The 21,802-nt window shown below is 42.4% G+C and overlaps 1 long non-coding RNA gene across 1 annotated transcript; it reads right to left on the bottom strand.

The window, feature by feature from the left end:
• Positions 1-14,930: 14,930 nt before the first annotated feature.
• Positions 14,931-21,397, bottom strand: LOC143216899 (uncharacterized). The gene is made up of 5 exons (XR_013010669.1): positions 21,005-21,397; positions 19,945-20,029; positions 18,657-18,750; positions 18,385-18,518; positions 14,931-18,186 (listed from the first exon to the last, which is right to left on the bottom strand). It is a non-coding gene; the product is annotated as an uncharacterized LOC143216899 (long non-coding RNA).
• Between the last annotated feature and the right edge of the window lie 405 nt (positions 21,398-21,802).

The following is a 21,802-nucleotide window of genomic DNA, read 5'->3' as shown; positions in this document are numbered from 1 at the left end:
TTATCCCGCGCTGCAATCGCGCGCTCTCATAATGTCGTTAGGCGAAAGCCTCGGCGCACTGTAAGCTCTTTGATTTCATTACAAACTGCTGGATACGCTCGCGAAACGGTCCGCAGCACACAATGCGCCCCGAAGGCACGGGCCTCCGATACTTGAAAGGCTTGAAACGCCGTCGGCCCTGTTCAAATGAAATATAATTAAGAGCGCGCGGAGTGTCCCCTCGTAAAAATGAAAAACAGAGAAAAAGACCAGCTGATCTCTCGATTCGACGACACTTTGTCTTTCTCCAGCGGTTACCGACCGGCTAAAAATAGAGATTACACAATGCCCGAGTTCGCGACACCAAGACAAAAGACATTCGGCTGAACCTGTTCTGAAGGACGCTCAAACCTTTCAGAAATCGGCGATGTTCCAGAATTTTTCTACCGAGTACGACGCATCCTACCGTAAAAATTCTTCTCCGGCCTTTTACGTCGCTCTTCCAGATACTGGAAATATTTTTCTCTTAGAATTTTTATTGGCAATGCGCCTTGCATCGGCGACTTTCAGACGCGATGGACAAGAGAGCTAGAAGAAGGTGCGCAAAAGCGATTATCAAATGATCAAATTAATTAGAAAAACATTTTTGAAGAATTTTTTTAGACAACGATGTGCATAAAACTCCGAGTAGAAGGAAATGAAACGCGGGGGCCCGAAGTTACGCCCACCGGGGCGGGCCACGCCCACCGAACAGCAGATTTCGAAGCACTACAGAATTTTTCGGACACCGAACGACGTGCTAGCATTTCAAGGAACCGGAAAACGGGGCTGTCGAACTGGTTTCCGAGAGAAACACGCCCTCCGCTAATGGCTGTCGCGACCCGTAATTGGCGGGTTAATTCAGTCATCGGACAATTATCGGGACAATCGTGGGCCGTGTGATAAATTTCTTTGCAACCGTGAACGGGGGGAAAGGCGTGCGCGGTGGTCGCGCGACCGACTGGAGACGCAATTAGACTGGAAAAATATTAGCTCGGTAATACGAGCGCCGGTGTGTAACGCGATGCCTTTTAAATTCGGTAATTGTCCAGGCGCGCGCGGTGGGGAGGGGAGAAAGTGGCGTAATCGAGCACGTCGTCAGCTTCGAAAATAATCGCTTTATGGCGACGCGGCTCGCGTTGCAATTCTCCCTGAATGAGAAACCCGCAACGGGGAAATAGAGAATCCTCGATCCGAATCCTCTGCTGCAGATGTGCACCGTGGATCCAAAATTTTACCGCCGAATGTTATTCACTTTAGGCAACACGCTGGGGAAATTCGTATTGTATCAAATGATCGCATAAGTTCGTGCTCGATTTGAAAATAAAATTCAATGGTTAAGTTTGAAAGAATACAGCTTTATTAATCAATTACATAGTCACCATTCTTTTCTACAATTAGAAGATCGAGCACGAACTTATGCAATCGTCTAATATAATTGCTCGTATCAATTTTTATTACCCACCCGCTACGGTGGGCGTGGCCCGCTCCGGTGGGCGTGACTACGTTGCCCCCGCGTGCCCCAAAAATCTAGCCGATCTCCTACAAGGCTCCGAATGATTGCAGGGCGTTCTTTCAAAGGATTAAACCCGAGAATAATAACTGCGATCCGAGAATAGCGATTTTCGCGGCACGAATGCGACGGAACAGGTTCGACTCCGACTTCCAAGATTAACGCGAGGCCAGCGGCGGTATCGAAACTCCAATTTGAGCTGACGACGTGGTTGCTTCGTTAGACACCGCGAAACGATAGTAACAACGAGCGGCATAAGCTTGTCGACAGATAAACGCGGCTGCCCGGTTGACAATCAGTAACGGGAGGAAGAAAAATGGTTAATCGCCGAGTACCGAGCTTGGAAATACTCCAAATTACCGATATTCCCGTCACGACAATGAGTTATATATTCGGCGGTATAGTTCGCGGCCGTGCATGCGTGTCCCCGCCTATTTTTATTACACTTTCGCCTACGATTCGATCGAATTCACCAGACACCCTATGCATAAAATCTGCGAGACGACGACGTGTCCGCGTGAAGCTAAATCCACACCGAATTTATAAAAATTTTTACGTCTTCTTCTTTGATAAAAAAGAAAGAAGTGGAAGTTGTTCGATGTTGCTCCAGTGTGGACGTAGCTTAACACAGTCGAGAAATTTCGAAGATCGAACACGGTGACGCGAGCCCCGCCTGTAATTCACGGACACCCGGTGTATCGCGGTGCCATGCCTCTATGATTTATTAACACAGGCGCGTCGTGCGTTAACGAAGAAATTCGTAGGCGAGCCGAGACACACAGAACTTTGTGCGGGAACACGATAAGAGAAACTTGCGTTTTAAGTATTCAACGGTAGCCCAGTTGTTTGGTTTGAAAACTGCTCGGTGTGCGTTGTCGCTGTTTTATTATTCAAGGGCTGCGAAGGGTATGTATCTCGAACGTGTCGTGGAACTTCGACGGTTGTTGATGTGTGTTCTGATTGCTTTTTTTCCTTGAAATCGCCGGCATACGTGGCCGCAATTAACTGCCCGAGTCTGACCGGAGTGTAGGCATTAATTAAAGAAAATTAAGTCACCGTTGATGACGAACTACCCCTGAACTGGGCTACTTATGTACGGGTTCGACCCTTAACGAGCCCGAACTTTTTCTTTCGCAATTCGCGAAGTTATAGAAGAACAAAAGTTATAGAAAAATTTGTAAATTTATGTAAAATCTGGAGAAGAAAGAAAAGACTGACCCAGTCTTTTCCTCGAGAAGAAGAAGTCGTGAGAAAATCGTTGAAGCCACGGAGCGACAAAGAGGATCGATCTTTTGGGGTTTCGATAGCGCCGTACCCCCTTTAAAGCTTCGGAGTGGGGGTTAGGGCTGCGAGGAGGGGGATAAAAACACGGCGGAGGGCGCCACGCAATAAGGGTCGACGACCCGAAGTGGCTGCCACCTGTACGTCCTGAACCAGTTCCCCTTTTCGGCAGCGATGTGGGTCAGCACGCCTCCTCGGCTAAAAAGGGCATGTGCCCGCTGCTCTCGTATCGGCGAACGCCAGACAATGCCTTGGACGCGTGCGCTCTCACAATATGGAAATCAAAATACACCGGTGGGGCCATTGTGCGCACGGCACGTGCACACGCTCCAAGGGAAACCGATTCCGGATCGGTCCGCACAAACACCCCTTCTATCTCGTCGTCGAAACCGCTATAATATCGATCTCGGTTCTTCCACCCTCTATTCTTGCGTCGATCCCCATATAGGGATCGTATGGTTACCATAATCGTGGCTTTCTCACCCTGCCTCGAAAAGGAGAGGGCGACTCGACTAGTATAACGCTTTTTGGGTGATCAATCATCTTATAGAGAATGCTTCCCATTAGTTTATTGTTCAATATTGCTGATCTAATCGATATCAACGATGAAAACAGTGAAAAAATTCAGTGAATTATAAATATTTTTGCATAGTTTAAGAAAAGTTTAAGAAAATTAAGAGAGATAAACGTGGATTCTAAAAATTGTAATTTTTATTCTATATAAAAATCGATACGACAGACATGGCCAGGTGAATTTCGTTCCGCACAGAGTCACCTGTGCGCAACTATGCGCCGGGATCAACGACCGGAAACGGCGCCGATGGTAAAAAAGGAGAGCTCGAGAAACTGCTGAATATCAAGTTCACCCGGTATGTGGGTCGCCAAGGTGGTTTCATTAGCGAGGAGCATCAACGAGATTCGATTTTGCTGTTTCTGACCGCATTCCTTGCGTGCCCCTGTACACACGTATACCGTGGCGCTTAATTATCAACCCCTACGATGCCCGAAATTGTACTCCGGGTTCGTCAAGTTTCGTGTTTGCTGCCCAAGTTTGTACGAGCTCTGGGGAAACGACGTCGGGTTAATTCGAAATTGTGGAAAAAATTGTAATGGGACAACCTTTCCACTCTACAGCAAGGTATAATAATGTAATTTATGACAGCATTGACTAGGTGTAATTTAAAACACTAAAAATATTCGAAGAATTAAAAAAAAAATTGTTACATTATTTTCAACGTCTATGAAACACATTAAGAAAAAAAAGGTACTTTGGGATTATCCCGTCGACCATTTTCGCCAAACACGAAATTATTATTATATTATTTATTTTGGAACTTGCTTTTCATTATGATGGCGCGAGTGGTCGACGGGATAATCCCAAGGTACCAAAAAAAATTAATATTGCTCTCAAGTTTGTTGCTATTTTCTAAATATGGATACAAGGATGTGGATATCTATAGACGACGGATTATATGCATTTACGGCAAAAAAAAATGCTTTGGCGTAATTTGAAACGGTAACAATATCAGAAGAATTTAAAAATGGTGTTACATTTCTTTCAACCTATGAAACACATTAAGAAAAAGATAAATATTTCACTAGAGTTTGTTGCAGTTCAAGCATGAAATGTTTTGCGTTGTTGTGTTTTGTCAATGTGCTATTTTCTAAATATAGATACATATAATTAGACGTCGGATTATACGCATTTATGACAAAAATGCGTAGGAGTAACTTGAAAAGGTACAAACATCAGAAGAACTTAAAAATACTGTTACATTATTTTCAACCTATTAAACACATCAAGAAAAAAAAATAAATTTCCATTCGACTGCAATTTGTTGCAATTCAGGAAGAAAATTTCGATTTTGAATAAAGAGAGATCCGCTGAATTTATAATTTATTTTCAGGAAGACTATTTGGTAGGGGTTGGAGTAAGGCAGGTTCACCCTATTACGTAGTCAACCCTTTTAATTATAGGTAGAAAATAAAAATTAAATTTCCAAGGAGAATCTGTTCCGCATGCTGAGCATTGCTCCGGATCCCGTTATAGCAGGCCCGATTTCCATTGATCGATGGCGACGTAAAGTCATTGGCAATAACGAACCACGAGGATTAACGGGCGTGAATGAATAATCAAATAAACGGCAAATAAATTCAATCCTGACTATCGATTTCCGTCCGACAATTTCGGAAAATCGAGGTAGATAGAACGAAAAAGGTGGGTGGTCGACGCCAATGGCCGGTGGCCCGGGCGTATTTACATCGGGCACGCATTAGCGCACGTATTCTGTGGGACGGGAGGGCCGGTCAGCTGTTCGAACGCCGTCGTCGTCGAGACGCGAAATCCTCATCGAGCAGCGGCGTGCCGCGTCCTCGAGACGATTCCGTTCCTCGACCTCGTGGAAACGGGGCTAACCGCGCGAGACCGTGCGGTTCCGCGGACGAGAACATGGCGGGGGAGGCGGGGTTGATTGGGCAGAACGGGAATTAGGTTAGGTTGCACTCTCTCGTTGAGCGGTGGTTGCGCGCGGGGTAGGTTGCCACGGGTAGAAACAAAATTCAAATATCAGAGAATCGAACGATTCTAATCGATTCTGTTGGGAAAACGTCGAGGTGGTCGAAAGAGTGCCAGGGAAAACCGTGACTCGGGGGATTAGGGTGGAAAAGCGTGGTTCGGAGGGTCAGTGAGAACGCTGGCAGGTCGATAGCAATGGCGCCGCGAAGCTACGGAGAAAATCAATCCCCCGGTACGACACGCGACGTGTTTTCACGTCGGCCGCCTATCTATACGTGCCGTCTAATCCGCGTTCCTATCGGGCCGTCGTTCGTTCGTTTTCTGGTTCGTGGAATATAGAATAGGAATCGCTGCGAGAGAGAATCTATCCTGTGGCCGGAGGAATAGAGACGAGATAACGGTCGTTTGTTTCACGGGGAGGAATGGAAATGCGAATTACGACGGCGGGGTGAGAGCACACTGACGTTACCGACCGAGGTGGCCGGAAAAGACGAGGCCGCAGGGCCACACGGCACATATACGCGCGAGACACGGGCGCGCGCGCGCGCGCACCAACACACATATATCGCACAACACACCGTGGAGCCCGGTTACACGCACCGGGGATCACGGGTGTATTTCGTTCTCCGCGTGAAATATATCGTAGAGAATATGTACGTGTGTATATATTCGTCGATAGTTGACGGGATTATATTTTTTCGGCTTACTTTTCACCACTCGTTCCGTCGTGGAGAGCTTCTGCGAGTTGTTTGAGGTCATGCTGTATCAGGATGGTTGACGGTTGGGCGCCGGCCTCTCGCTCTCTTTCTCTACTCTATGTCACTTGTTCCTCTTGCCCACAGGATCCTCTCTCTTTCTCGTCGTCGCACACTCTCACTCCCGCGATCCTGATCCCCGTTCTCTCTTTCCCACGCACACTCTTTCTCTCGCTCGCTCGTTCTCTTGCTCACAATCGCGTTTCACACACTATCGCTCGTTCTCTGTCTCGCGCGCGCCTCTCGGTCGGTCGGTCTGTCGGTCGGTCGGTCGGTTTGTCGGCGCGGCGTGTGTCGCGTTGCGTATATTTTTCTTTTTTTTTTCCCTCGTTTCCCCCGGTTTTCCTTCCTTTTTCCTTCTCCTTCCTCTTGTTCCACTGGGGGGGCCGTCGTAGTCACTCGCGCGAGGTAGCACCTTCCTCCTCTCGAACGGGGGGTTGGGTGGAAGGAGAGGGCGGTATTTTCACCTCGAGAGCCCGGCGCGGCACACACACATAGAGGCACACACAAAGAAAACGGGCGGGCGCGCTCGCGCTCGCCTCTCGGTGACGAGTGGAGGGGAGGGAGGAGAGAGACGACGGGGAGGGTCGGAGAGGTGACGGAAGTTATCGCACGGTGCGGCACATCGGTGGCTCCGGAGCGTTGTTCATTGGGCGTTTGCGGACCGAGAATATTATTCTGCCGTGTCCCTCTCGCTCTCCCCGGTGCTATTCGCAAAAGAGACACGCGAGCGAGCGAGCACGCATGCACACGCACGCACGTCACGCACACTGATCAACGTGCTGCTCTCTTTTCTCTCTTTCTATCTTGATATATATGTTCTACTCTCTCTCTCTCTCTCTCTCTTCTCTATCTCTCTCGGTGTGTCACTCTATGTCTCTTTCTATCTTTCGACGGTCTTGCTCGTCTTCTAGTTCCCTCGCTCCCTCTGCCCTCCCGAGCCGAAAGGTAACCACCAACGCCTTTTGCGGGGCTAGTAACTGGATCGCTGGACCACGCGAGCTGCACGGCCAGCACGACGGAGCCTCGCGCGGCACCGCCAACACCTGACAGCCGGGACACCTATGCGAGAAGACAGCCGCCGTTACCGCGGATTTATCACCGATGATCTTCCCGATGATGATAAGAATCGGTCGGAGCGCGACGACTACGCGAGAGCTGCGCGAATACCACTCGATCACTGGTAAAACAACGACGACGACGACGGCGACGATGGTCGCGACGACGACCACGGTCACGGTGGCGACGATCGCGACGGCGACGATGATTATCACGACGACCGCGACCACACCGTAATTAGCAGCACCGCGACCACGATACCGTGACACCGACACCCACGGTCGAAAACACCACCGCCGCTAAATTCTACTACAAGATGTCTGTCTGTCTGACTCTCTCTCTCCGCGGCGCGCACACTGACGGCTCACTCCGCGGCTACCAGACGGTCGCGCGCAGCCCACCATGCGCACCGATCATTCGAGACCGCTCATTGGACAAACCGCCGCCAGCTGACGCCACCCTCTCCGCAGCACACAGCGCGCGAAACCAAACGATTTTCGAACGACCGAAACTAGCCGCGCGAACCGTCCCGTTTCTCACAAGTACTCGACCGATTTCCGTTCGATTCTTATCGTTTGTACCGCTGTGTTTGACTGTTTTGTGGGTAACTTGTTTATCTGGATACTTTTAATTTCTTTTTATAAGTTCTTTTATATTCTTGTTGAGGAACTGCAGATTTTTGTGTTCCTGGTTGACCACAGATTAATGTGTATTTGAGGCATAACTATGCAACTATATACAGTGAGCCACGAAAATATTCGAACGGGGCCTTTTAAAACGGAATAACTTTTCTGTAATTGTACCAAACTACCTGATTTTTTATAATCAGGTTAGAATCATTGGTTTATGAAGTGTTTAAAAGATTCCGTCACTCGTGACTGTTGATAGTTTTTGTTACATGACCCTGCGTCTTTGTCTAACAATAAGTGTCGTCTCAGCTCCTGACTGACGAAATTGAATTGTAACGAATATATGCCGAATCGCTGCCGTTTCGCGTGCCGGTTTCAAGAGACCAGTGAGAGTCGAATCGCCGCACAGTGGGACCTTTTGTCCAAATCGGAGACAACATCAAAGAACTTTCGATAGAAATGAGGTAGAGCGATGAAATTTTTTTTTAAATTAAAGCTGAAACATTGCAGAATGCGAGAAAAATATGGAGATTATGGTACGAACGTTTTTTAACCTTGAGAATATTCGTTAAACATGTAGAATTTCAAGAAATCGATTTTACAATATCCTGAGGTCGTAGAAAAATTTTGAGACCAGATTTGAAATCAGCGTGAAAAAATCTACGGGAAATGAAGTACAGCATGTTCAAAAAAAAATTTTTCCGCGCGTAACCACAATTTTCTTGAAATTGTGCAAGTTTAACCAATTTTCTCAACGTTAAAAAACGTTCTTACCATAATCTCCCTATTTTTCCCATATTCTGCAAAGTTTCAGCTTTAATTTCAAAAAAATTCATCGCTCTACCTCATTTCTATCGAAAGTTCTTTGATTTTGTCTCCGATTTGGACGAAAGGTCGCACTGTGCGCCGTATTGAAAACTACTGTAAGAGAACTCGTCAGGCTCTTATAATAAACTCGAGGAACATCCGCACACTCGACCAGTTATTCACAAAGTTACCAAACCACAGTCCTGCGAGCCAGTCCTGATATCCTGTTGTTAACAGAAGTGATATACAAAAAAGATTCTCCAGAAATTATAATATACAAGGTTACATGCAAAAATAAATAAGGCATTTTTTAAAACTTTTTTACTTCGGCCCTTAATGGCAATTTAAGTTTTATGTTTTGTAGATCTATGTTAGTTATACACATGCATATCGTGGCTCACTGTAAGTGTAGGTGTAACATCATTGAATATCTTACAAAATTTTGGTTATTATCACAAGGGAGTGTATTAGATGGAAGATTGTACATTGATTGCGGGAAAGCAGGAGTTGATTGAAAATTAATTTCATCCTCTAATAAATATCACACATTGAAAAGTATTTTTGAATTTCTCTAATATTTTATTGTCAATTATTACATAAATGCATACAAATATAATACTAATACTAATTACAACAAAAGCGAAGTACAAAATTAAAGTAAGATACGATAAGTTCGTATCAGTGTCACTGACGAGATACTATGAAGTCTGCCAGCTCCTGTGCTATTCAGCGACATAGGTAAAGTGGGCACAGGTGGACACGGGGATAACGTGGAACTTACAGTGATCTGAAATACCACATCGCTATAAGTTCCACTACCGACGAGATGCTCTTCGGTGGTTCCATGCTTTCTACCTAAATCACCGACGAGATTCGTTGGTGATGAAAGGTATGTGTCCGAGGAAGCCGGATTTTAAAGCACTCGTCAAAGGCACGGACAATTATACCTCACAGAGGCACTTTGTCTTGGAAAGAAATATTAGATCGAGTTGAAAAATCGAAAAGCGCAATCTGCAACTTAAGGGGGCCGTCTCCTAGCAGATGACGGTCGCGCGTGAACACTCACACACCGCTAGAGTACACTCACACACCGCTAGACCACGTATACGTACGCGAGAATTGCTAGGATCAGGGAAATGCGTTCTGATTTCTCGATAATGCAAAGACGGGGGTTTTTATTAGTCAAAATCGCTAGATAAAAGATCAATCTAGTGCGCTGTTTGCTTCAAAAGTCGTTCTTTTACGTTTCCGAGCAATGATTTTGCAATATTCGGCTGCATGTTGCCCGTCGGAGAGGCTAGTACGCCGGCGTGACTGCAGCGCCATCTAACGGACAACATGCGACGGGCAACATGCAGCCGAATATTGCAAAATCATTGCTCGGAAACGTAAAAGAACGACTTTTGAAGCAAACAGCGCACTAGATTGATCTTTTATCTAGCGATTTTGACTAATAAAAACCCCCGTCTTTGCATTATCGAGAAATCAGAACGCATTTCCCTGATCCTAGCAATTCTCGCGTACGTATACGTGGTCTAGCGGTGTGTGAGTGTACTCTAGCGGTGTGTGAGTGTTCACGCGCGACCGTCATCTGCTAGGAGACGGCCCCCTTAATGCTCGTTGACCTAACCCTACTGACCGCCTACTTGTGGGCCCACCCCATGCGTAGGGGTGAATGGGCAGCGTGTATTGCTTGTATACCTGCTACCTGACCCTTCGGCACTGGGACTTTATGATGCGGTCTCTTGAACCCGGGAGGTTAAATTGAATGATTAAGTCATAAAACCTACTAAAGAAAAATGGCTAAAGTGTACCAAAGAAATGGCGACGGCCCGGTAATAAATTAATAATGGTACAATAAAAAAAAATTACTGAAAAGCTACCAGATGGTCGACCGTACCATAAAGTCATTCCTAGGGTCTTTGTCTTAACAGACAAAATTCGCGAGAATTTAAGAGGAATCTCTGGATCTTATTGTAAGATTGTTTCAACGTTTGACGACTCGAATTAAAGGTGGTACTTTATCGTAGGGGAACTTTGATTCAAAAGGAACACAAGAGCACATGGAATAAACAATAGAATCCCATTGTCAGCTCGAACAATATTGACTCGATAAAATTTTTTAACTACGAAGTAGAATCATAAGGTGTAAAAGAAAAACTTTGAAATAATGTCGACAATTGTTCTATTTTCGCAGCATTAGCTCGATGTGATTGTCGATTTTTAATATTTTATAGAGCAATTGGTGACATTTCTACGAAACAAAATATTATAAATCGAGAATCACACCGATTGCCCGGGTCTCACCACGTGGAGGTTGCTGCGAGCGAGACCCGACCACCCACTTAACACTAAACCTACCAATTCTTAAAATTTATTTCGATTTTAGATATTAGTGTCGTAAAATAAAAAATAAAAAATTCTGGAACCGGTCATTTTGACCGGTGATGGTAGGTTTAGTGTTAGTATTTCTTTAGGCCGCGCTCACAGTAGCTCCGATGTCGCACGATTCGGCCGACGTCCGACGTGTGTCTCTTTTTCGCGCGCTCGAAAAAAGAGACAGATGCGTCGGACGTCTACCAAATCGGCCGATATCGGAGCCACTGTGAGCGCGGTTTTATCGGCCCACCCGACGGAAAATTAAAAGTTTCCAAAATTACAAAATATAAAAAAAATCCCTTTTTGTGTATAGATATATACCCTTCCTAATACACATTTGACAGGGTTCTATTTTTGACCACTGTACAAACGAATATGTAGCAAGAAGGGCCTGATTACGAGCCTACCCGTCCGACCCCCTAAATCGTCTTTATTTGAATTTATTTTCTTTTTATCTAATTATTTTATTGAATTTATTTATTTTCTGATTTTCTTATTTAAGCTTTTTGCATATTTTTTATTCATTTTTTCACTTTTATTGATTTTGTCGTATATACAGGGTGGGGCAATAATTATTAGCACCTCCGATATCTTCGAAACTGTAAGTTTCACAGAAATATTTGCTGAAGTGAAATTGCACAGTACGCAGGGGGCCATCCGGTGGCGATAATAGTTTTTTTGCAGATGGAGGTACTTCGGACATTTGAAGGTCACCTTCATTTTTTTAAATGGAATGAGGTATTTTTTAATACATCAATCGATGCAGCTGAACATTCGTTATAAAAAAGTACTAACCTATGTATGTCGAAAAGTTAGTAGTTCAGGAGATATTTCAATTTAAAAAACCCTAAAATACCATTACTGTCGTACTAAGTCGTTACACAAGTAAGTAAACACTAACGTCTTAGTACGACAGTAATGTTATTTTAGGGTTTTTTAAATTGAAATATCTCCTGAACTACTAACTTTTCGACATACATAGGTTAGTACTTTTTTATAACGAATGTCCAGCTGCATCGATTGATGTATTAAAAAATACCTCATTCCATTTAAAAAAATGAAGGTGACCTTCAAATGTCCGAAGTACCTCCATCTGCAAAAAAACTATTATCGCCACCGGATGGCCTCCTGCGTACTGTGCAATTTCATTTCAGCAAATATTTCTGTGAAACTTATAGTTTTGGAAATATCTGAGGTGCTAATAGTTGTTGCCCCACCCTGTATACGTAAAAATTGTTCATTTTGTTTAATCCTTTGTTGAGTAGAAAATGCATAGGAATTTTACATAAAAAATCACAAAGTTTTTCATATTTACTTTCATTTTGGCTAACACTTTGTGATTTTTTATCAAATCCCCATGTATTTTGTAACTCAACAATATTTTATATTTTGTGTGTATGTATGTGTGTGTGTGTATAGGTGTCTACAGGGTAGCTAACCCAATTTTGCTGAAATGAAAACAGTTGATTAAATGGAATATGCAACAAAAACGACAAATGAAACCACATGCAACCCATACACAGATAATAATCTACAGAAACAATACAACATGTACGACAATCACAAACTATTACGTTGAAGACGTCTGAATCGTTGAAGTTTCCAGTGTTTCCTCTTCGCTATTTTAGTAGCAAACAAGTGACCTGGAACAAACTTAATTTTGAATTAGCACACAAAAAAAATTAAAAAAAAAAGAAACACCTTTGCCATACAATTGTCCACTCGATATATTTCAAACAACGCGCGAATGGACCATTTTTGCGCAACGCTACTCTACAAAGTGTGCAATGAACATCTGAAAACAACGCGAGCAGTGCATTCTCTACCGCGACGCTAATTTATTTGATCAAAAACGAAAAACTCCCGTGCACTTTCGTTTCTTTTTACGCAACCCTAAATGGAAACGCGAGTAGCCATTTAAATTTATAGGGAGGAGTCAAGCCGAATCATTCTTTCGCAACGCTAATCTACAAATAATAAAAAATAAATATCTTATTGAAAACGCGAACAGTGCATCATTTGTCGCAACACTATTTTATTAAATTCGGTATAAAAAATCTCCCGTGCACTTTAATTTCTTTCTACGCAAATCTAAGGGAAAAGCAATGGCTACGAGTATGTAGGGGCAGCCACACCGGCTGGGAGTAATCTGAAACAGTCATATGAGGGTGCAGTGTGGCATTTTATTTATCGCAACTCTAAAAGGCGGGATTTTCTAGTATTTGCATATTGGAAAAGTTTCACACTAAACGATTCGATCCAGTTCTGTGAACTCTGACCGTACACGCGAGACTATACTTCGCGACTTCGAGTATTATAATAGATTCGGACATTGCAGAAACCAGTTTTGCAGGGCGCGATGAAAACTAAATTCCGTCGACAAAGCTACTGCACTAAACGTAAAGATACCCCGTCTTTTACCTTGCGGGCCGACGAGGCGTTCGATACGCTTTACATACACATCGTGTATGTCTACTAACGCGATCGAACCACTACGTTGTGGGGGGTTAGTCCAAAAAATAAACATGCTGGTGAAACGCAGTGGTACGTTCCCTGCATTTAACGCTCACACACCGGCAAATGGCTAAAGGCACACGTCGCTACGTTCAGGTAAACTACAGCGTTTTCCGTCATCGTAAGTCACGACCAACACCATGGCTTGCACCGCATTAGATGCTAATACGATGCTCACCATGGCATTGTCGTGCATACCGCCACAGGTGACGTAACTTAATACGTCTTCTTTTTGCGTACGGTATTGTCGAACGACAGCGGAAACACTACAGTAAATTCTCTATAAACGCGAAAATCTTTCAACGATAAACGCGAAAAAAATATCCCCTCCAAACTAATACACTGACTCGGCTCGGTATATCGGTGTGAACCACTACAAACGCGACGCGGAGAGTCGCAGTCGTCGGCACAGTTCAAACGCGCCCGTGAGTCATCATAACGTTACACCACAGTCAAACTTCTTCATTTTCCATGATTCTGTTATGGGATTTTCACTACCTTATTTCTGGCATTTTTCTGATTAGAATGATACCAAACACGATATAATTTAAGCAGAATTTAGTGGTTTAATTGACGATGACAGTGTCGAGCGCAAGGAAGGACAGCGTATGTGAAAGAAAGAGACGCAGAGTCGCAGCGCGCCGGCACAGTTCAAACGCCCGTGAGTCATCATAACGTTACACCAACAGTCAAACTTCTTCATTTTCCATGATTCTGTTATGGGACTTTCACTACCTTATTTCTGGCATTTTTCTGATTAAAATGATACCAAACACTATATAATTTGAACAGAATTTAGTGGTTTAATTGACGGTATGTACATATGAAGTGACTTTAGAACATAAGAGTATATATAGCGAGTGAAAAAGAAAGAGAAATCGCGATCTCGACGCTAGGCAAAGATTAAAAAACGAGAAAAATTACTTTATAAAATATGCTGAACTGTTTTATATTTTTATTATTTAACGTTCGGTTTCGCAAATATAAAGACGCGATGAACTATGACCGATCATGTCGCAAAACCGAACACCGTGTCAAGTCACGCGCGTCGCTCGCTCCATTACAATTTTTTGATAAGAAACAAAATTAAATAAATCTTAAATAAATCTTACGTACATTACTTAAAACAGTTGAAAAACTACAAAAAGTGTGCCTTTTCCTGACGGATGCAAACGCTCCAATTCGATAGTTTTCCTTCGATGGTATTTAAACTGTAGAGGTTTAAGTGACGATGGACGTTTCGGGCGCAAGGAAGGATAGCGCGTGTAGAAAAGAAAGAGACGCAGAGAGTCGCAGTCGCCGGCACAGTTCAAAGGCCCGCGCGTGGTCTCGCTTTACACGCGCTGTCCTTCTCTACGTTCGGCTCGGCCTTTGAAGCTCGAAAAAAGTAGGACCACGATCGAAAAACGCGAAGAAATCCCCCCGATGCGTTCGCGTTTATAGAGAATTTACTGTAGTTCCATTGCTGGAACGGCAAACGAGACGTGTGTTATGGCACACCGCGGGGAGTTGAACGTGGCAACGTGCACCGTGATTTTGCGCTAACTGCTTACGGCAATTTGGCCTCGGAACGTACCAATACGTTTCTACTCTACGTAGTGGTCCGGTGGGCGTATGCTCCACATTTTTACGGTATCAAAAAAACTAAAGTAATATCCAAATATACATTTGGATATCCATAAAATGTCTCTGAAAAATGTTCCATGCTCCGAGCGCGACTGGGCCTGCAATGTCAGTCCTCTACTCATTACTCTAATACGAGATCGCGACTCTTGTAATTAAATCTGATTTTCTAGAGAGGTGCGTTTTCTAATATGCGTTTATTTTAATCCCGCCTTAAAACAACGCGTTGGTACTTTTCGCGACACTAAAGCAATCGCGACAACAAATTCTCGCAACGCTAATTCGCTAATTCGTCCTATTAATTCATTCGCGGCATGCATTATAAATGGCAAAGTCTACTAGTGGAGAGGACCGGTTCCTCCACTATTCCTCTTTGCCATTGTCAAAAACGGTAATTAAGCAAATCCTAGTCTAATCGAAATGAAGTAGAGGCGAGGCAAGATAGTTAGCGACTGGGTTTCCAAGCCCATAGGATCAACCCCGGATCCAAACGCAATGACACCATCCACCCGCCTGGACGTCGTAACGCCAGGACAGATGCGCCCCTTCGCTCAAAACGTTATTCCAACTGGTGAGTATACACTCCACGAGCTGGCCGCTTTGAGTATAGACCGAAGTCTAGTAACGCTGACTTTATCAGCCAGAGATGGTGCCACGCGGTCACGTGCTGCGAGGTCACCCCTACTTGAAGAGTAGGTGCGGACATCCACTAATCTCGTCCCAGACATTCTCTACTTCAATTTCGATTTCCACAAATACTACGCTAATTCAACCCGTTATTATTCTCTCGCAACTCTAATCGAAATCGCGGATGCCTACACCACACCCGGCAGCCGTTTCGACTGCGACCACTTCTTCAGTGGTCCGTTGCAGCTGGAGCATGGGCGCCTGAAATGCCGAAAGACTCAAATACAAACTCGACCCTTTTGCTGCGCAACGCTAATTCAACGAACAGAGAGAATTAAACTTTTATAAAATTGTTATATTATATCTTAAATATTTCTTCAAGCAAAAATAAAAGTGAAATGTAATTAGAATCGCGACTATTTCATTCGCAACGCTAAAATTAAAGAATCTATATTGAAATGTATGAAAATCGCGAATATTTCCGCGACACTAACTTCGATCTCTGTTCACAATAGACTAATGCAATACCCGTGTTTTTTCTCGCAACGCTATTTCAATCGCGGACGTGCCCATCTCCGCTGATCGTTGGGGCGGCGAGGCCTGCCCATGTGTACAACTAACTACTTCTACTACTACTACTACTTCTACAGACGAGTACAGTGATAAGGTAGAAATAAATGAAATGACTTCGCATCCGAAGATGCGAGGCCATTGTAGTTGCCCTCTTGAGCGACAGTTTGTCGGGGCCACTTCGGCATATAGCCTCTTCTTTTTCTTCGGCGGTCCGCCAGACAACTGAAACCCTAAACGTGCTCGCAGTGAAACGATCGACGACTTCCGAAACGGATCACAAGTTTCGAGAGAAGCCGATCGTTCCGCTGGTGCGATCGAGCAGGTGCGCAACGTTTCGAGACCCTAATCCGCGCGCGTTCGCGTCCGCGTTCGCGAAAGCTACACGAGCAAGAAGAATCGAGCACGAAGCATCAATTCGAACGTCATGCCTCGTTCGATTTAGCTTCGAGACGAAACTTCCAGCTCTTCCGGTGACTGACTACCGTGCGAATCGCGGCCTACCCGAAAGAGAAAACGGTAGCCAGCCCCGGCCCCTACCTACTTAAAACGAACAGTCACACCAAGAAGTTAAGTTACCTACCTACCTAGCCCTATATTTAAAAAATGGCAAAAGACACAAGCTCTCCAACACATTCACAACACGATCTCCACACAGACGCCAGGGTGCAACAGCCTAACACCTAGAGAGAACGTCCCGGGACGCCTCCGACACCCTAACGTTCGAATCACAAGCACACTCTAATGTACGTACCAGTTTTCCTGAAATCGACTGACAATGGCAGTAGTCATTGCGAAATAAATCAATAAATCAAAATAACAACTGAATTGACACAGAATTAAATTACGTGTAATTTTGAATGTTACACGTTGTTTTTAATGAATTGAGAAAACTACTACATATATTCCACAAAGATCCATGTTGCATGTCACAGATCAACAGGAATATGTGCTACTGAATCTAGTTTAAAAAAGCGACGCAATTCCACTGCCTATCAACACACACACACACAAGTAGAAAATGCGTCGTGCACGATACACTAACCATTGTCAGTCGCCACACATGTGATTAGAACAATATTCCATGTGCCCGTTGCTCTCACCCTCCCGAGTAGCGCCTGGGCACGCGAGAGGATTCGAGCAACGAACAGGGAATCTTAATATCCTGAAAATCCTAACTAAAAGAATTCGTTAGATTTTGTACGAGCTAATATTCTTGTATAATGGTTCTATTTTGAATTCAACATTTAATATGAAGTTACAAAACACATATTTAATTATGGAATGAATTCTTTAAATTCTTTAATAAAATTAATTCTTTAAATTCTTTAAATTCTTTAGTAAAATGAACTCTTTAAATTGTTTAATGAATTTTAATCTTTATAAAAATATTTAAAAACCCTCGGACGACCCTTTAGACGAAGCAAAATTTCGAAATAGTGGAAAAAATAGTTTACTAAATGTAAAGTACTAGTGGAAGTAATATGTATAGGTTAATTTGCTTCGTCTAAAGAATCTATCCGTCGCGATTCGTCTTTTTGTACGTGATATTAACTGTTTTCGAGCAATTTAAAGTAATTTTAAAATACAAACAATTATCTTGACGATTAAAAGTGATTAGTGAGTGTGTTCCAAATTACGGAAGATTTTCATCTTTCCGCAAATTGGAGATTCAATATATTATTGAAATTATTTATATTTATAGAAAAAAAACGCGACGTACAAAAAGACCCTACCTAGCTAAGAAACAGATCATGTACTACCCGTGGAAAACGCCTGGCGTTTTCCACGGTCACTGACTCGTCAAAATATACTACGCAAGAAAAATAGAATAATAAAAAAACTATTGTTTATTGACTCACTACTTGTTGGAGGGATGAGAAGCTGCGTTAGAGTCTTGAAATCAAAAAATAAAACCAAAGATATTAAAATCGATTCGTAAAATTCCATTGGGATATGAAAAGATTTTAATTTAAATACTATTTAAATGATTTTCGAAATAAAAAGTGTAGGTGGTACAATTTGTTATTAATGCTTTGAAAAGAAAATGTTGAATAATAAAGATTAATTATTAAGATATCTCTCAATACTTACATCTCTCCCCCTTGAAGAAAGCACGACACGTTGCCCTCGATCTCAGCTATCGATGTCGTCTTTGGTAATAATCAAGGTGCGTCGCCTCAGGCATCCAGGTTGGCAGCTTGGAAGTTTTCTGTACCCTTAGGGTTCTATAACAGAAAGAACAAATTCATTTAATTTCAATCGACCGAAAGTGAATTAATAATTCGTGATTATTAATTTTTTATTATTAATTTAAAAAGATAATGTTCAATAACAAAGTTTAATTGGTTTATAATGGTACTCACCGTCCTCTCCTGCTTGAAGAAAGAACAATTCGTTGCGTCTCGATCTCGACTATCGATACAGTCGTTGGATCGATGCATTCTTTCCCCTCACTCTCTGTGTGTAACAGAAAAAATAAATTCTATTTATTTAATAGGAATATATTAGGAAATAATATTACGAAATAAATAATTCAAGTTGAACATAGAATCCAAATTAATTTGAATGAAAATTAAATAAACGATTTCTATCGCACGAAACGAATTTAAATACAATTAATCGTCACAACGCGAAAGTAAATTATCGCGAGAAGGCAGCACGACTCGACAATAAATTTAAATTAATGAAAAATAAATAATTCGCTTGAACACGGAATTGATTTTAAGACCAATTGAGGTAAATAATCTTGATTTCTATGGAATGATGCAACACGGAAACGATACGCACCACATGTAACGGCCCCTGCTTTGCGTCGTATATTTTGTGCTTCTCATAACCACCGACGCGAAGGGCAAGGTCAGAGGGAAGCTCTGAGATAACCAAACGTACGTGCGTTCACTTTGACTTTCACGTGCATTATGAATTCGCGGACGGACCCCTGCGACCGATTGTCACCGAAAATTTACGATTTCCCCCGAATTGGGATCGGCACGGCCGAAGACGCATTACATACCGTCAATTAAACCATGAAATATAAACTCTATACCTATGTGCAATAAAAAAAAAAGGTTCAGGTACCTGAATGCTATCGAGTTTAATGAAGGGGGATCATAATAACAAACAATCAATGGACTGCAGATGTTCATGCATTTTCCTATTTTTGTCGACGCGAATTGTGAGAAAGTGGAAATTTTTATTTATTTTCTTTTTCTGGAAATGTTTATCTATTTTTTAAAAATCTCATCTATACGTTTTTAATGGGAACAGCCTTTGTAGATCCAAAACAAATGAATATTGTATAAAATTCTAACTAATTTTATATTCTAGCCTTTTTTGAATATTTTCATACGCATAAATACATAAAGATACGCAGTCTAATAATCAATACTATTTTCCATTTAAGAAAAATGTTGGGTCTCCCTTGGCCCCCCAAAAGGTTACCGCAAAAAAAATTTAATACGTACTAAAGTATTGATCTGAGAATCGTTTTTATTACGCAGAGGGGACACAACGATATCCTACTATTTTAATTTGTGGCAAAATAATTTTTAATTTTCAACGAATCCACGGGAAATGAATAATTTGAAAAGAATGTTCAATAATAAAAATTATCAATAATAAAGTTTTATTGGAAGATATGTTGGTACTTACATCCCCTCCGCATTGAAGCACGATACGTTGTCTCTCCATCTAGGCTATCGATATGATCAATGGATGGATGCTTTTCCCTTAGACTCTGTAACAGAAAAAAAATTCATTTAATTTAATTCGATCAACCGTCAAACAATAAATACGAGTTAATAGAAAATAAATCGTTCAAGTCGAATGTAAAATCAAAATTAATTTGAACTGAAATGGAATAAGCTCGACTCCTATTGCACAATAAAATTCAAATGGCAAATTCGATTTAATTCAATCGATCAATCGTCGAACAATAAATCCGAATCAATAGAAAATGGAAAATAAATCGTTCAAGTAGAATGTAAAATCAAAATTAAACAAACTTGATTTCTATTAAAGGATAAGACACAAATGACAAATTCGATTGAATTCAATCGATCAACCGTCAAACGATAAATTCGAATTAATAGAAAATAAGGTTATCGTGTACCTCCAGAAACCAGTAATTGTTATCTCTTTCTTATGTAATTCTGTAGATTTTTGCGAGAAAATGTCAAAAGTCCAAATTTCAATCCTACGAGATCAATGGTTCCAAAATGTATGCTTGTTTAAACAGTTTAAACTTGAGCGATTCGAACCGTCGTTGACAGTTGACAGGTGAATGCACCGCCATGTTGGCATGAACTCAGTTTCGCGGGTCGTCTAAAAAGCGAAGCCGGTTACACAAGCAAACTTTGAAACTTGAATTTTTAGCATTTTCGCGCCAAAATTTACAGAATCAAATAAGAGAAATTGTTCCATGTCTGGTTGCCGAACGTACAGTGCAGCCAATAAATCATTCAAGTTGAATGTAAAATCAAATTTAAATAAACTAGATTTCTATTGCACGATAAAACACAAATAATAAATTCGTTTACATTTAACCGATCATCGTGACGCAAGAGAAAATTACCGTGGGAAGGCATCGACACGATTCGAGACAAAATTTAGATCGGTAAAAAATAAATAATTCACTTAAACACAGAATTAATTATAAAAATAATTAATCATGATTCCTATCGAGAGGAGGAAACAAGAAAAAGGTACGTACCACGTAATAATCACATTATTGCGTCGAACTCTTGTACATACACCTTCTGCGTCTTGATAACAAATGACGAGGGGGACACGAACACAGAGTTACACGGTCACACTTGCAAATAATGAAATTCGCGTCTATTCACTTTCACTCTCAATAAACTAATGATATCGAACACTCGACTCCGCGAGGGTCGTAAATAAGCCGTAGTGGTGGGGGCTACCCTCGCGAATTTTTCATTGGAGGAGAGGGGCGAGAGACACGAACAGAGTCCCGAGGATCGGCGATTGTTCCCGAATTGGGACGAGCGCTGAGATATTGTGCAAGATTTCTCGCGCATGCTCGGCGATTTTAACCTTAGTAAAGTAGAATTCTCGATAAAATGGTGTACCTTGAACACCCCGTAAAATATTGGTACTTTCCCGCTAATATAAATACAACTGCCTAAGGACTCCGCTACCTCGTCATCATAATATAGATACGTTACTGTCTTGGACGTGCATGCGCGAGAAACCTTGTACAATATCTCAGCACTGATTGGGACCCGAGTGTAGGGGAGAGGAGACGATTGGCCCATTGCGTCGTCGATTCAGTGTGGTGGGGGCCCGCGCGATCGAGAACACGGGTTGTTGACAACTGCATTGCACGAAAAATGCCTTTCGGAACAACACATGACGTCACACGTTCCGAGAACACTGTCCCCACTAACCTACCAATAAACAAGGTGACTACGTGATTATTTATATGTATAGTGACGTTATGATTCGTAGTGTGAACCGCTTCTGTGTACGATTGAGAAGTGAAAGAAAA

This window comes from Lasioglossum baleicum, chromosome 16 (genome assembly GCF_051020765.1).
Source record: "Lasioglossum baleicum chromosome 16, iyLasBale1, whole genome shotgun sequence".
Taxonomy (NCBI): Eukaryota; Metazoa; Arthropoda; class Insecta; order Hymenoptera; family Halictidae; genus Lasioglossum; species Lasioglossum baleicum.
The sequence above is the reverse complement of the archived record's forward strand: the minus strand, read 5'-3'. Positions and strand labels throughout refer to the sequence as shown.